Genomic DNA, 14548 nt, shown 5'->3' with positions numbered 1-14548 from the left:
TACCCTTAATATTAATTGTTCTTGACGACTATATATACCTTAATTATAAGTAAGTATTAAATGAAGAAAGATTATATCTTAAGATATAAATAAGGATAAAATAATCAAAAAGATTTCTTGTTTAATATTTTTTTAAGAGACATATAAAAGAGAAACATAACAAATATTTAGAGACAAAAGGAGTAACTTTTCATAACTTATAGCACGCACAGAAGCATTCTACAAGAAAGCAAACCCTTCAAGGAAAAGGCAAAACCTTCCTAGTAATTACATTTATTCTTATGCAAAAAAGTTTAAAAGATCTAACAAAAAAAGGGGAAATGAAGAGTACATGTCTTATTCTTGCATATGTTAATATATGCACCAAAAAGATTTTGAGTTTTATTCATTATACTCATTCTGCCAATTGTCAAGGTTCATCCCAGAAGCAAGTGGAATGATAATATCAGAAAATTCATCATCCATTTTTGTCCAATGTAGGCTTGGCTTCCACTGTGCCTTTCGGAGTACCCTCGAGATTTTCTTGACCAAAATGTCACTTCCTTCTTTTGTTAAATGCATCCCATCCCTATACAAACACAATTAAAAAACTAACTTAATTCTCATAAAATGGTAATTAACCGATTATCACAGGTTAAAATTTACTAATAATATAGAAAAAGTTTACGCGCAATGTATATAACTTAATTTCCTTGATTCAAAATGAAACAATATTACTTACAACTTCTCCTATATTAACACAACAGTAAAGAGTAAAAGTAGTAGAGATTTCAACTTACAAGAAGACTGTAGTCAACCAATCAGGGTGTTCCTGAAGCGTAGACCAAAAATCTATAACCTTCACGCCTAATTCTTGGCCTAATTTTATACCAGCTTCTGAGTATATACGGCCTGTCTCATTATTTCTACTTCGATTATCGCTGATTTAGTTTCAGGTTGTAATGGTGAGAAGCAGGATGAATGCATATTTTAAAAAACATTTAAATTACTTAAAATTTAATCAAGAAGTCATGTCCAGTATCGGTGTTAAATTACTCATAAAATTGAACAATTTGTTCCTCGTTCACCGGAGGTGCACTTAGCATTATCAGACGAGTATTTTCTGAAAGGCTCTGTAAGTGATATACGTGACAACATTTATGTTAGAAATACCAAATAAAATGTATAAGAGTAATAGCTAGGAAAAGGTTTCAAATAAAGATAAACTGGGTAAAACTTAATTACCCGCATTCAATGTATATACAACAGCAAGTTTTTCATACACATATTTAATTAACTGCTTATGGTTAAAACTTAAAATGTTTACTTGGTTTGATTTTAAACACTGATTGCGAGTAAATATTTACCGTGATATGAAGTGCAATCCTCCTCATGTTTTCAACATATTCTTGAAGAGGGACATGAGTACTGCCAGGAAATTCAGGATCTACTGAATCATTTCCACCAAAATAAAGTATGACAAGAGAAGGTTTTAATATCCGCATCCTGCAGCGGAATTAAACAAAAAATAATAGATTACAGCTCCAGATCAATAAATTTTCTTTGGAGGAAGAGAAATAAAAATATCATCATATATTTTGGAATATCGACTAGCCAATTAGGTCTAAACTCTTGGTTTTAACTCTAATGGAAATGGGTATTTTAGCTACCACAAAGGGGTGTGGTAGGATAAATGAAATCTCTCTAAACTTCACTAGAGATTTTGGCTCGATCCTTAGGAATGAACCCTTGATAAGGAGCGCTTTCCCCTTTAATGGGCATTACGCGTTGACAGTCGGGCCAATGATTTTCGAATATTTTAGTTTTTTCCTTAATTCGGTCTACTGCATGGATAAATTTCACAACATTTTAGTTGGTTTATATTTATTTAAAAATTAACTAGAATAGTCGCTCATCAAATTACTTAAATTAAAAATGGCCAAAGATATACAATATATGTATAATCATGTGTATAAGCTGTATATATATAACTAATGTATAATCTATATATACTGACTAAAAAAGATAAATAGTAAATCTATTTGTGTAAAGATCCCTATTATTTTCATGCAAAAGAAAAGTCTATCTAAGAATGTTGTTTTAATGTTTTGTAGGAAGTTCTATTCTAGCAAGTTGTAGAATGTTTAGGAGGCACACAAATCATTGAAAATAAAACATGTATACAATATTCTGTAAAGCTTTAGGTAGCTTTGGATAGAGCCGTCAATAGAAATTTGGCATGTTGGGTTGGTCCAGCTTAACCTGTGATTTAGTAGGGTTGAGCTAAGATTTTTAGAGCTCATTTAAAAACGAAATTCTTTTAGACCGGCCCAAGTAGAAGCTTGACTGAGACTGAGCTGGTTCGCACGTGAGCCTAATAAAAAAATATTGAATTAAAAATATAAAAGGCAAAAGGATGTAGGAACAAAAAATAACAAAAAATGTAGCTCCTCAAAGTTTACTAAGTCCATATTTTAAAAGATCAAAGTCGTATATTTAAATTTTAAACATAAAGTGAAGTTAAACAAAACTATGAAATAAGTAAATAATAAAATTATGTTATGAATAGTTTGTACATTGGATGCTACTTTGGATGCTACATTGGATGCCCATGTTGTGAATAATTTAAAGATTAAATTTCCTATTTTATGTTCATCATCTTTACTTTTTATACCTATAAAAGGCCATGTAATTGCAATGGAAAGAAACACACAATTGAAGAAGAAATCTCTTCCTTCTCTCTATCTCCATTTCTTGTTCATGTTTTACTAAATTGCTTTTATTTTCTTGTTCCGTATTGTTACTTTGAGTTATATTTCATAACACGTTATCAGCACGAATTGCTCACAAAAATATGAACATGAAGCGGACGAGCCTCTATTTATTTTTGTTCTGTCACCGCTGGATTCTTCAAGGCAATCCGGTTTCATTCCCAGAAAAAAATACGAAGCTAACACACCTTATGGTGAGTTATGGTGATTAATACAGTAAGTAAAGAGTTATAAAATGGTTAAGCCATTAACTAAGGTTTGTATCTCTAACACTGAGGCTTCTTTTGTCAATGACGTTGTCGATGTCGTTTGTCATAGTATGATTTCTTTTCTTCAAATTTATGTTTTTGTGGACTTTCACTTCTACTGGGTCAAATAGATGACCAAATATAATCTTTCAATAGGTATAAGTATTATCTTACAATACTAGTTATGTATCATGTCAAATCACATAGATAAATGTTACTGAAGTTGCATGATAAAGACCTTAGTGTAATAAGTGTATTCATATTAACCAGTATCGTTGCTAGATGCATTTAGTACATTTTAAGTCATGCTAATTGACTTGTATAATTTTATGACGTATAACATACTAACTGGATATACCGGCGATTTAGACATATTTTGGTACTATCTAATTAACGAATTTTGTCAAGTTACTATGATAGCTTTATATCATATTTGTGCACCACTTAATTCGTTTTATTTGTCCCAGCGCACTATAAGGGTAAGACATCGGGTTCAAGTCCTGATGCACTATGGTGATAAGAGTTGGATTTGAACACAAACTTATTATGGCCTAGCATGCTTTTATATGGGTAAGACATTGTGTTTTAGTCCCAAATGCGCCATATTGATGATATAATTATGACTAAAGAAAAATAGTAACATATTTTTCATGAAAAAAAAAGCATGAAGCATGTCCCATTTGATTTGCACCATTCTTGAAGTGAATGTGGTAGGAGCGCATAATAAGTCTAAATGAAGACAAGTGGTTGACCAATGAACATGGGCGTGCCAAAGACAATAACAATAATCATCATTATGGTAATTGTAAAAATGAGAACAATAAGGGTTCTCAAATATTCCTACAAAATATGAAGGTGATGTTTGTCATCCATGTGGTATGAAAATAATAAGCATCCCCATATGATTAATATAGTCCACTTGAAGAGAATGTAAGTTGTGATATGCATTGTAAATGCAAACTCATTCTTAAAAGTGAATGTGAAAATATATATGTGATTCAAATTATGCATAAGAATGTACTTATGCAAGATTGGATAAATACCACAACTTACCTTTAAGGGAGGCTTGAGAGAGATAAAGATATTGAATATTACAAGTTACATAAATATGTCATTGGTCGCGTACATGTGGTACGCCAAAGATATTTTGCCATGCCTTATAAAAGGTTATTAAAGGCAAAAGTAAAGCAAGAAATGAGACTTGTCTATAATGTTTTTGACCATGACAATTATTATGATAAAATAATTTTCTTTGTGGAGGAAAAATTCACCACTTGGATGGTGTTATAAAAGATCTTGTAGTGCAAAATTATTGAGAGCTCCATAAGAGCGAATTTGTTACTATCGAATAAATAAAATTATTCATGACATTGATATTGTAAAATCTAAAAAGAAACTTTTTGAGTTTCAAATGTATAAGTAAAAGTTGTTGTCATATGAAACAATAAATAAAAGGAAGATTGAACATCTTCTCTATAATCATACCGGGTAAATATGAAAGGTTATCCGATTTTATTTCTATTTGTACTACACAAATATAAGCATGATGCTTGAATCATATGTCACAAGTAAACTAGAGATTTACTAAAATAAATATTAGTTGGCATAACCGGTTGACCATCCCGGTTCAATTATGATGCGAAAAAATTAATTGAGAATTACATTGACATATATTGAAGAATAGAAGATTCTTCAAGAATTCTCTTGTGCTGCTTTTTCTCATGATATATCAGTTAAGGTTGGGATTGTATCCCTTGATTTCTGGAACAAATAAAAGGTGATAAATATATGGGCTCAGTCACCTGCCGTGTGGACCGTTTACTATTATATGATTTTAATAGATGCAACTATTCTATGGTCACATGTGCATTTGTTATCAACTTGAAGTTTGGGTTTTGCAAGATTGCTTGCTCAAATTATTAGAGTACAGTTCCAGAATATAAATTATGATGATTTATCTTAATAATACTGGTTTAAATCCAAGTTGGTTTAGCAGAAATTATATGCCTCCAATTATAGCTAAATCGTTGGTTATGAGAACAAAACTCTCAAAACAAAATTTTGTATGAGATGTATTATTAATATACAACAACACCTGCACGCATCTAGCCAAGTTATGAAAATTTCTCCCTATCACAATCGGTTCAGGGTCAGGAACCAAATAATTTTTATATAGAAATATGGATGTGCTATATGATTTAATTATTCCACCACAATGCACAAAGATGTGTTCCCAAAGAAGGTTGGGAAATGTGTTGGTGATCCCAACATTAGGGGGAGAAAATGGGCAGCTGAGAAAGTGATACGTGAAATGAATTATTATGAATACATATAGATCCTCGTACAAGAAAATATGAACTTGAAGTTCAAGTGATAATTCATTTACAAATTATTGCCAAACGCATTTGCTGACCTAAAACTAAATGTCATATTTCAGCTGCTAATGCTCCAAATATAACAAAGTCCATGGGGGACAGAGTCTATGCCACGCATAAAGCGTAACAGACCAATCGGTTCCAAAGATAAAACTCTTTGAAGAAGAAGAGGGGCAAATATTCAAAATGGTCATAAAAAGGAGGCAAATGCTCTAGAAGAGCACCACGACATAATATTTCATAAGACCTCATGGGAGAAGCTCAGGTACCTGAAATAATGAGATAAAGAGATCTCAATAAGTTATGTCTTTATTAGGTAATAATTGAACCGATATAAAATGATCGTCGACGATATTGTTAACATAATGTAGCGCTCAATATTATTAATATTGACGAGGATCTTGAGCTCAAATCTGTCATGAAATTTGGACAGATAAATAATTGGCCAAATTAAAAATACGCAATGAAAGTTGACTTCACTTGAAAAATATAAAGTTGGACGGAGTCCCAACACCTGAAAGTATAAATCCAGTGGAGGTAAATGTGTTCTTGTGCGAAAAAGGTCAAGTCGATAGACATAAAGATGACTTGTGTCACAAGAATATTTGTAAATATCCTGACATTGATTATATAGAGACATGTTCTCTTGTGGTGGATGTAGTCATTTAAGATTTTAATCTGACAATACATAAAAAAAACTTGATATGCGTATAATGGAAATCATTGAAGGATTTAAATTGTTCTGAAACATATTATGGTTTCCAAGAAATTTATTAAATAAAGCTTCAACAATCCTTATACGGATTGAAACAATAAGGGCGCATGTGGTATAATCGCCCGAGAAAATACTTGTTGAAAGAAGGATACAAGAATAATTCAATTTGTCCTTGTAAAAGGATCCAGATTTGAATTTGTTATAATCGCGGTGTATGTTGATGATTCAAATATCATTAGAACTCCCGGGGAGCTTCATAAAGCAGTAGACTGTTTAAAGAAAGAATTTAAAATGAAAGATCTTAGAAAAATAAAATTTTATCTTGGTCTACAAATTGAGTATATGAAAGATAAATTTTTTGTCCATCAATCAACATACACTGAAAATATTTTAAAGCGATTCTATATGGATAAAGTACATCCATTGAGTACCCCCGATGGTTGTGTGATCACTTGATATAAATAAAGATTCATTCCGACTTCATAATGAAGAACTTCTTGATCCTGAAGTACCATATCTTAGTGCAATTGATGCACTAATGTATCTTGCTAACACTACAAGGCGTGACATAATTTTTTCAGTTAATGTCTTAGCAAGATATAGCTTTGCTCCTACAAGGAGATATTGGAATGAAATCAAACACATATTGCGTTATCTAAAAAGGACTACCGATGTGGGCTTATTTTATGGCAATGATTGCAATTTCGATCATGTTGGTTATGTCGATGCGGTGTATTTCTGACATATACAAGGCTTGATCTCAAACATGCTATGTGTTTACATGTGGAGGTATTATCATATCTTGCCGATCGACTAAGCAATCAATCGTGGCTAATTCATCTAATCATGCTGAGATAATTGCTATTCATGAAGAAAGTCGAGAATGTGTATGGTTAACGTCTATAATACATCTTATTTGAGCCAAAAATGATTTGAAGTGTTACAAACTACCCACAATTTTGTATGAAGACAATACATCATGAATAGCCCAATTGAAGAGAGGATTCATAAAAGGAGTTAGGACAAATCACATTTCACCAAAGTTATTTTCCATACATGATCTTCAAAAGAATGGTGATATCAATGTGCAACGGATTCTTTCAAGTGATAATATGGCTGATTTGTTCACCAAATCTCTACCGACGCCAACCTTCAAGAAACTAGTGTACAAGATTGGGATGTGAATGATCAAGGATGTGAATTGATGCTCTCATCAGGGGGAGTTAATATGCGTTGTACTCTTTTTCCCTTACAAGGTTTTGTCCCACTAGATTTTCCTTGCAAGGTTTTTAACGAGGCAACCAAAAGGCGTATTTCTAAACATGTGTACTCTTTTTCCTTCACTAGGATTTTTTTTCCCATAGGGATTTTTCCTAGCAAGATTTTAATGAGGCACATTATCTTACATGAACATCCAAGGGGGAGTGTTATGAATAGTTTGTACCTTGGATGCTACTTTGGATGCTACATTGGATGCCCATGTTGTGAATAACTTAAAGATTAAATTTCCTATTTTATGTCCATCATCTTTACTTTTTATGCCTATAAAAGGCCATATAATTGCAATGGAAAGAAACACACAATTGAAGAAGAAATCTCTTCCTTCTCTCTATCTCCATTTCTTGTTCATGTTTTACTAAATTGCTTTTATTTTCTTGTTCCATATTATTACTTTGAGTTATATTTCATAACAAATTCTAAATTTTCTAAACCCCTAAAAGGAAGTAGCGCTCTTTCCTCTCTTTCACTCTCGTACATGTGTGTTTTCTTTTCATTCATCTCTAATTGTCACAAGCGAAATCAACTGTACTTGATGAAAATGATGTGTTGGTGTTGGATATGTCATAAGTTCCATTAGTGGTGAAACCAGAAAATTCAATAAGTTTGAACATCCTTTGTAAGTGGGCTATGCAAGAGTATTCAAAGTCTGTTTTAATCAATATAACAAGTTATATTTTATTTTATACATAGTATAAACTTTCGGCGAAGGGTGGTCAGTTGACCACCCTTCAACCAAAATAAGTTCGCCCCTGCGTTCCATTGAAGTTTTTTGAATAGTTTGTTATGAGTTTTTACATTTAATGAATTGAATATATATTGTCCTCCCATTTTCGTGTTTTATTCTAATCTATTGGAAAAATATCAACAGTTATAAAATTTTGCATAACCTTTCTATCCAAGTAAATATTTTTGACTTGTAAATGTATTTTTTTTGTTTGCATTTTAGATTAGAACTTAAATTTTATTAAATATAAAAATTATTTTTAAAAAATTGTAGGCCTGTTGGGGCACGCGGCCTATATGAGGTTGGGTTGAGCTAATTATTTTAAGGCCCATCAAAATTGTTAGCCGACCCCGCCCAACCAACTCCAAATACCAAGGCCCATGTAAGCTGGGTTGGCCATCCTTGAGTTCCAACCAGCATATCCACGCAATGAAATATCAGCCTGTTCCAATTACAGAATAAAACGATTAGTTTAAAGCTGAAAATATTACTTTCAACTTTTGTGTAGAAAAGTACTTGCTTATAATTATTCGAGATTCTTATTGTGGCATCGAGAAAATTTTGAAGCTATATTTGGTGGACGACTGATCAGAAGCAAATCATACTCATCTAATGTAGTGCAATCAGATATCCGTATAACAACATCTTTATATAATATTCATTCACCATAAAAGTCAAGTTTTTTCTCGGAACAAACTTTTATGTTATGTTATAATATATGTCTTGATTGTCATCTATAACAGTATTTCACTAAAGCAGCCAAAAAATATCAGAATAATTGTGTCTGTTATAGAGAGGTTTGACTATATATGATAAGAATTATAAACTCAAAGCGCAAAGGAAGACATACCTTGCGAGAGTAGAGGCTAGTGAGGGTTGCACCCCAGCCTTGAACGAACAATTGATGACCCAAATAGAACGAACAATGGACGACTTGGTCCTATCATATTTTTAGGTGTCTCTAATTTCTCTTAACAATTTTCCTTTTACAAGGCAAAAGCAGCTCGTATTTATAATGGTGGAAACCTACTAGGGACGAGATATGCACACCAATATAATCAGAGGCTGATCCAAGATTTGAATTTATGGGTTCAACCTCTAAATATTTTAGTATTGAACCTATTATATTGTTAAAGTTATGAGTTCATATTTATTATTTTAAATAATTTTTACATATAAATTTATGTTCCATGTCGAAAGTACTGAGTTTAATTGAATCCGACACTACTACGATGGATGCGCCCCTGAATATAATAATATGGCTTGATATTCGTTCAACTTTAAACTATAATTAATTCCCAGCTTATTATATTCTAAAGATTCTTTCTTTCAGTCTCCCCACCATTCGGACAAGTTTTAAATGTTAATCTATTGATAATACGGCTAGCCAAGGCCCTATTTTAATATATTTGCTGTACTTTTACGAGAGAAAACAAGAATATCTTTCGATTATTCTCCCAAAGTTAATCTCTTTGGTATTACTCTAATTTCTAAGTCATCTCAATCGTTAAAAAACAATATGGATACTTTTGTCCAAATATCATGGAACTTAACCATGGAAAAAAAACTGGACAATTGTTAGTAGTAATAAGGCCTATGCAACCGCACACTTTTGAATTTTAAAAGAGATATCTTGTTGAGTTCAGAATAAATTATTAATTAAGTAAATTTCTTAATACAAATATATAAATTACTTGGCCAAAGTTCTTGGGTTTTGCCGAAATTGTAAGCAGAACGGTAGCTCCTCCCGTGACTTCTCCAACGGCAATAATTCGGAAAAGGAGGGGGCGGCGGTCAAGGATCTTGTAGCTTTATTATAAAAATGTAAAGCCTGTGATATTAGTATAATATAGGAACCACAATCGTTAATCGAATCACAAAAATGACTTATTGACTTATTGGTATCGGCTTATCTGGTTAATGGTTGGTGAACGGATTGAAATTTTATCATTAACGGCTTAACGGTTTGGGCGACTTACTCAATCTCTTTATCGGATAAACCATTAACCCATTAATTTTTTTTATATTTATACTTTTACCCCTATGTATATAAATTAATATTTGAAAACCTAAATCCCTAATTTATCAAAGCTCAATTCAGCCCGCAACAGTCATCTCTTTTCTCTTCTCTGTCACCTAAATCGCTAACTAAAATTTTTCTTCGTCTCGTATGTATGATTGGATTTGTTTGATTTTCCTATGAAAATGGTATTTAAGTGATTACATAAGTGAGAAGCAGAACAATATTCTTAAGCTAAATTGAAGAAGAGTCCGAGTGCAAATTGCCTTAAACTTTGTTAGCTAAGCTGAACCACTAGTAATTTTTCACTTGAACCGTAAATGCATGACAAAGAGACTTGGCACATAATCAATCAACTGGATAGGTATCTATACATACATATGCTAGATGTGATGCATTACTCAAAAAATTTCCTTATCTCTAATTCTCAGCTTCTTTTTTATTGTCTATTAATTTAGCCGATAAACTGTCCGATAATCGTTAATTCGATACCAATCCGCCCGATGTCTAATTGGATAGCTAGCTAACGGATTACTACATTTATAAATCGATAACCGATAAGCTAAACTGTTAATGTAAATATCCGCCCCATCCACCCGATTAACTCCCCTAGTATAATATGCCACTTTTGGTATTCCTTCGCCTTAATTTCTCAGCGTATTATATTCTAATGATTTTCTCTTTGTCAGTCTCCAGATTCCAGACTCTTGAATGTTATCTATTGTTAATACTACTTGCCATGCTCCAATTTTCATTATCGATAATAGATTCTTCACGTGGGGACGAGGAGCTTAGCTTTTTTAAAAATGGCAGATGGAAAACGAGAGCTGAAATTACAATTGTTGTCTAACATGGATGGCTAAGTACGTACATTATATATGGAAATATCTCAAACTTGTGATAATGTATAATGTAACGGTTATGGGAGTCTATATTGATGAGTTCTTAATTTAACCTCGTTGACAAATTGATCAGTTTAGGTACCTCATTAAACCTAAAATAAAATATACAGAAGAGTAATTTCTATAATAATAATAAAAAAATTGTATGCTTTTATGGGTTCAGATTACTGATCTTCCATCGTATATTGCATTAGCAGGTAGCACACTGCAAGCTTTTGAAATGTTAAATGTTCAAACTCTAATAAAAGTTTCTGGAGTTTCTTCGTGTTCTAGTTAAGTTTTTTATTTATTTTTAGAATTACTATTTCTCAATTATATTTCAAACTATGGCTAAATATTAAAAGATGCTCCAAAAACTGCTACCGTATCCATTTGGAAAACTTACACAAATGTCCCAAATAAGTCTAAACTTACTAACCTCTAGCCATTAGTTATAAACTTACTAAAACTAGCTAAACACATATAAAAATTAAAAAACCAAATAAATAAGGTTCTTTCTCTCAAATAATCACATGCAAAAATCTCCTTCCATATTTTAAAGCGTGATTAGCAACATTAGATGCAAGATGGAATAAATGTTATGGATGAGGTAGCAAACAAGGTGATAAAATACAAAATAAAAAAAAATACAATATTCCAAAAATCTAAGCAAAAAAAAAACTTTTTCAATGGGTATAGTTGACATTCATAAAAAAAAATGATAAATCAATATACAAAATTTGAGGAAGATTGGAGATGATTTGGACTGGTTTTGTATCAAGATTCGTAATTAAATCGAGTTAAAAAAATTCTTCTGCGACACATGTATCACGCATGTATCTCACACACATGTATATATGTGATACACAATTGATACAAATATGATACATATGTGATACACAAATGATATACAGTGTGATACACATCATTTTTTATCATATTCAGGTTTTACTTCGAATTTTCAATTCAAAATACCTCAATACTTCACCAAATCATCCCAAAACTGAGATTTAAGTTCCTTAAGATGTACCCAATTTATTCTAATAACATCCACTCTAAATAAAGCAAAACATTGACCTTTTTTCTTGGCTACAAATAGCTAATTGGCTAATATAGTAATATTTTAAGAATTGGCTAATTTTTATAATGGACTACTTATAAATGGACATAGCTTGTAGTTTCCCTATCCATATTTCATGTCTCTACTTGTAAACTGTCCAAACCTTGGAATGTACTCCTCAGTTCACTTTTACTTGTACTCTATGAACTTTGCATATCCTCTTAAAAAATAATAAATGAAGTACATAATTTACCATGATACCCATATTAATTGATATATATTTTTAATGAATTTGAGAAAATGATTTGAAATGAGAAATTAATGCCGTGAGTATAATATGAAAAAAATTGTCTTCTCTTGATATGCTAAAAGTGACAAATAAAAATAAAAATTTATTTTTAGAATATTGGACAAATAAAAGTGGGTAGAGAGAGTAGAAAAAGTTGTTTCACCAGTGGGTCAACTGCCAAATTGAGTAGATTGTTGTTCTGTCCCGGTTGCTTGAGATATTGTGTGTTTAAAAAGAGTATTTTCATAAATCACTATAGTTTAGAGCCTAGTAACTATAGTTTGCATAATTATCATATGTAGCTACTGTTCAATTGTTACCGGCTTGTATCAGTTGTATTCAAACTCGCAACGAATATATCATGTGTTCGTTCAGGCAACGAATACAACCCGTAGCAACTGTATTCGTTTGCGCAATTGCATTCATTCGCGCAACAAATATGGCATGTATCAATTGCAACCAAGGCGAAATACAAGGGTGTATACAAATGATACAATATGTATCGACTGTATACATGGGTGTATACAAAGGATAAAACATGTATCAACTGTATTAATACACACAACAAATACAATCAACACGAATACAGAAATATAAAAAAATAAAAGAAATTTTTAACTCCTATAGCAAAGGTTAACACCTTATTTATTTTAAATAAATACCATTTAAAAAAATTATATTCTATAAATACCTTTTAAGGTTTATAGCAAAATATTTAATTTTGGTTACCTCCTAGCCCTAAGCGACTAAATATGCTAATCAGTTACACTATTTTCTTTCTCTCTCTACTTTGATACATCCCATTCTCTTCCCCCATCCCATTAAAATTTTCGATCTCCTCCTCTTTCCACTGATTTTCTTTCTATCCCTTCCCACTTTTCCCTCCCTTTATACGCTAATCAACTTTTTTCTTTCTTTTTGCCTTGTCTTCTTCTGGAATTGAACTGCAGTAGAGGGGGCGATCGTGGAAAGAGGAGAGTTGCAACTTTGAATTGCTGGACGCGGTGGAAACTGGGCCGCCACTCGACGTCAAGTCCAACGAGGAGATGGCGGCGGTCGTGGAAAGAGGATTCGGTTTCGGAGATCCACTGAGTGACGATTTCTTTCTTTTGCGATAAAGAAGAACATTTCCTTTAATATATTTCAATGTAATTTCAACGTATTACACTATATTTTCATGATTTTCATTGTATTCATTTTTTTATTGTAATTCAATGTATCTAACAGTATTCCATGTATTTTATTGTATTCTCTGTCTTTTTTTCACCATATTTCAATGTATCCCGCTATATTCTATGTATTTCATCGTATTCACTGTCTCGCTATATGCCATGAATGTATTCATAAGTTTTTTTTAATTAATATAATTTATGTACTCAGATGTATTATATAATTTCTCTGAAGTTTGCTATGTTTTTGGGGTATTTTTTGGTTGAAAATCTTTTTTATAACTGAAAATACAAATTTTGTGTGTTATAATTGAGTTTGTTGAGTTATATTAGGAGTATATTATGTTAATTGATTCACTTTCCGTTTTAAAAACAGTGTAATCCCCTATTTCACGTTGTGAATACAGTCGAATACAATAATCTGTCCAGTTGTAATCCCATGTTTTACTCCATGAATACAGTCGAATACACTCGAATATAACAATTGATTAGCTGGACTTCCCTGATTCACGCCTATTTTTGCTACTATATTCATGAATACAATAGATTAAATACATCAAATACATCTTATAACCACATAAAAGGTATTTATAATCCGTAATATAGCAAATGGTATCTATAGATGACTAATTACTACTAAAAGATAATACTTTATGAAAATTTCCCAAAATAAAATGCTCGAGAGTCGAAATCAATTGTATTTGTTTCCTTGGCGTTTGCTTACAAAACTGGTGAAAAGGTTTCTCTAAATATTTTTCAACCACACACCACTACAATTTTTTTTCTTTTCAGTTTTTACAAAACCTGATAAATTACTCGAGAGGTCTTGTCAATTAGTGCAGCAGTTGAAAAACTTTTCTGAATGTTGCAAGCGAACAACATTTCATGTATAAGGATTGGGATATGATTGGCATATACATACATGAATTAATTCGTTAAAATGTTTGAATCTAGTCATATAAAGCAGTTGGTAAATGTTCAAAGCCAAACATCCATAACCCAGAAGCCAGAACAATAACTAAGATCAATAAAGAAG

At 31.8% G+C, this 14548-nt stretch overlaps 1 pseudogene; it reads right to left on the bottom strand.

Moving 5' to 3' along the window:
• Nucleotides 1–381: 381 nt before the first annotated feature.
• LOC104246531 (GDSL esterase/lipase WDL1-like) lies at nt 382–9040 on the bottom strand (annotated as a pseudogene).
• Nucleotides 9041–14548: the final 5508 nt, after the last annotated feature.

Source organism: Nicotiana sylvestris, chromosome 12, assembly GCF_000393655.2.
Source record: "Nicotiana sylvestris chromosome 12, ASM39365v2, whole genome shotgun sequence".
NCBI classification, from domain to species: Eukaryota; Viridiplantae; Streptophyta; class Magnoliopsida; order Solanales; family Solanaceae; genus Nicotiana; species Nicotiana sylvestris.
Note: the sequence above shows the minus strand (reverse complement) of the source record. Positions and strands in the feature narration are given on the sequence as shown.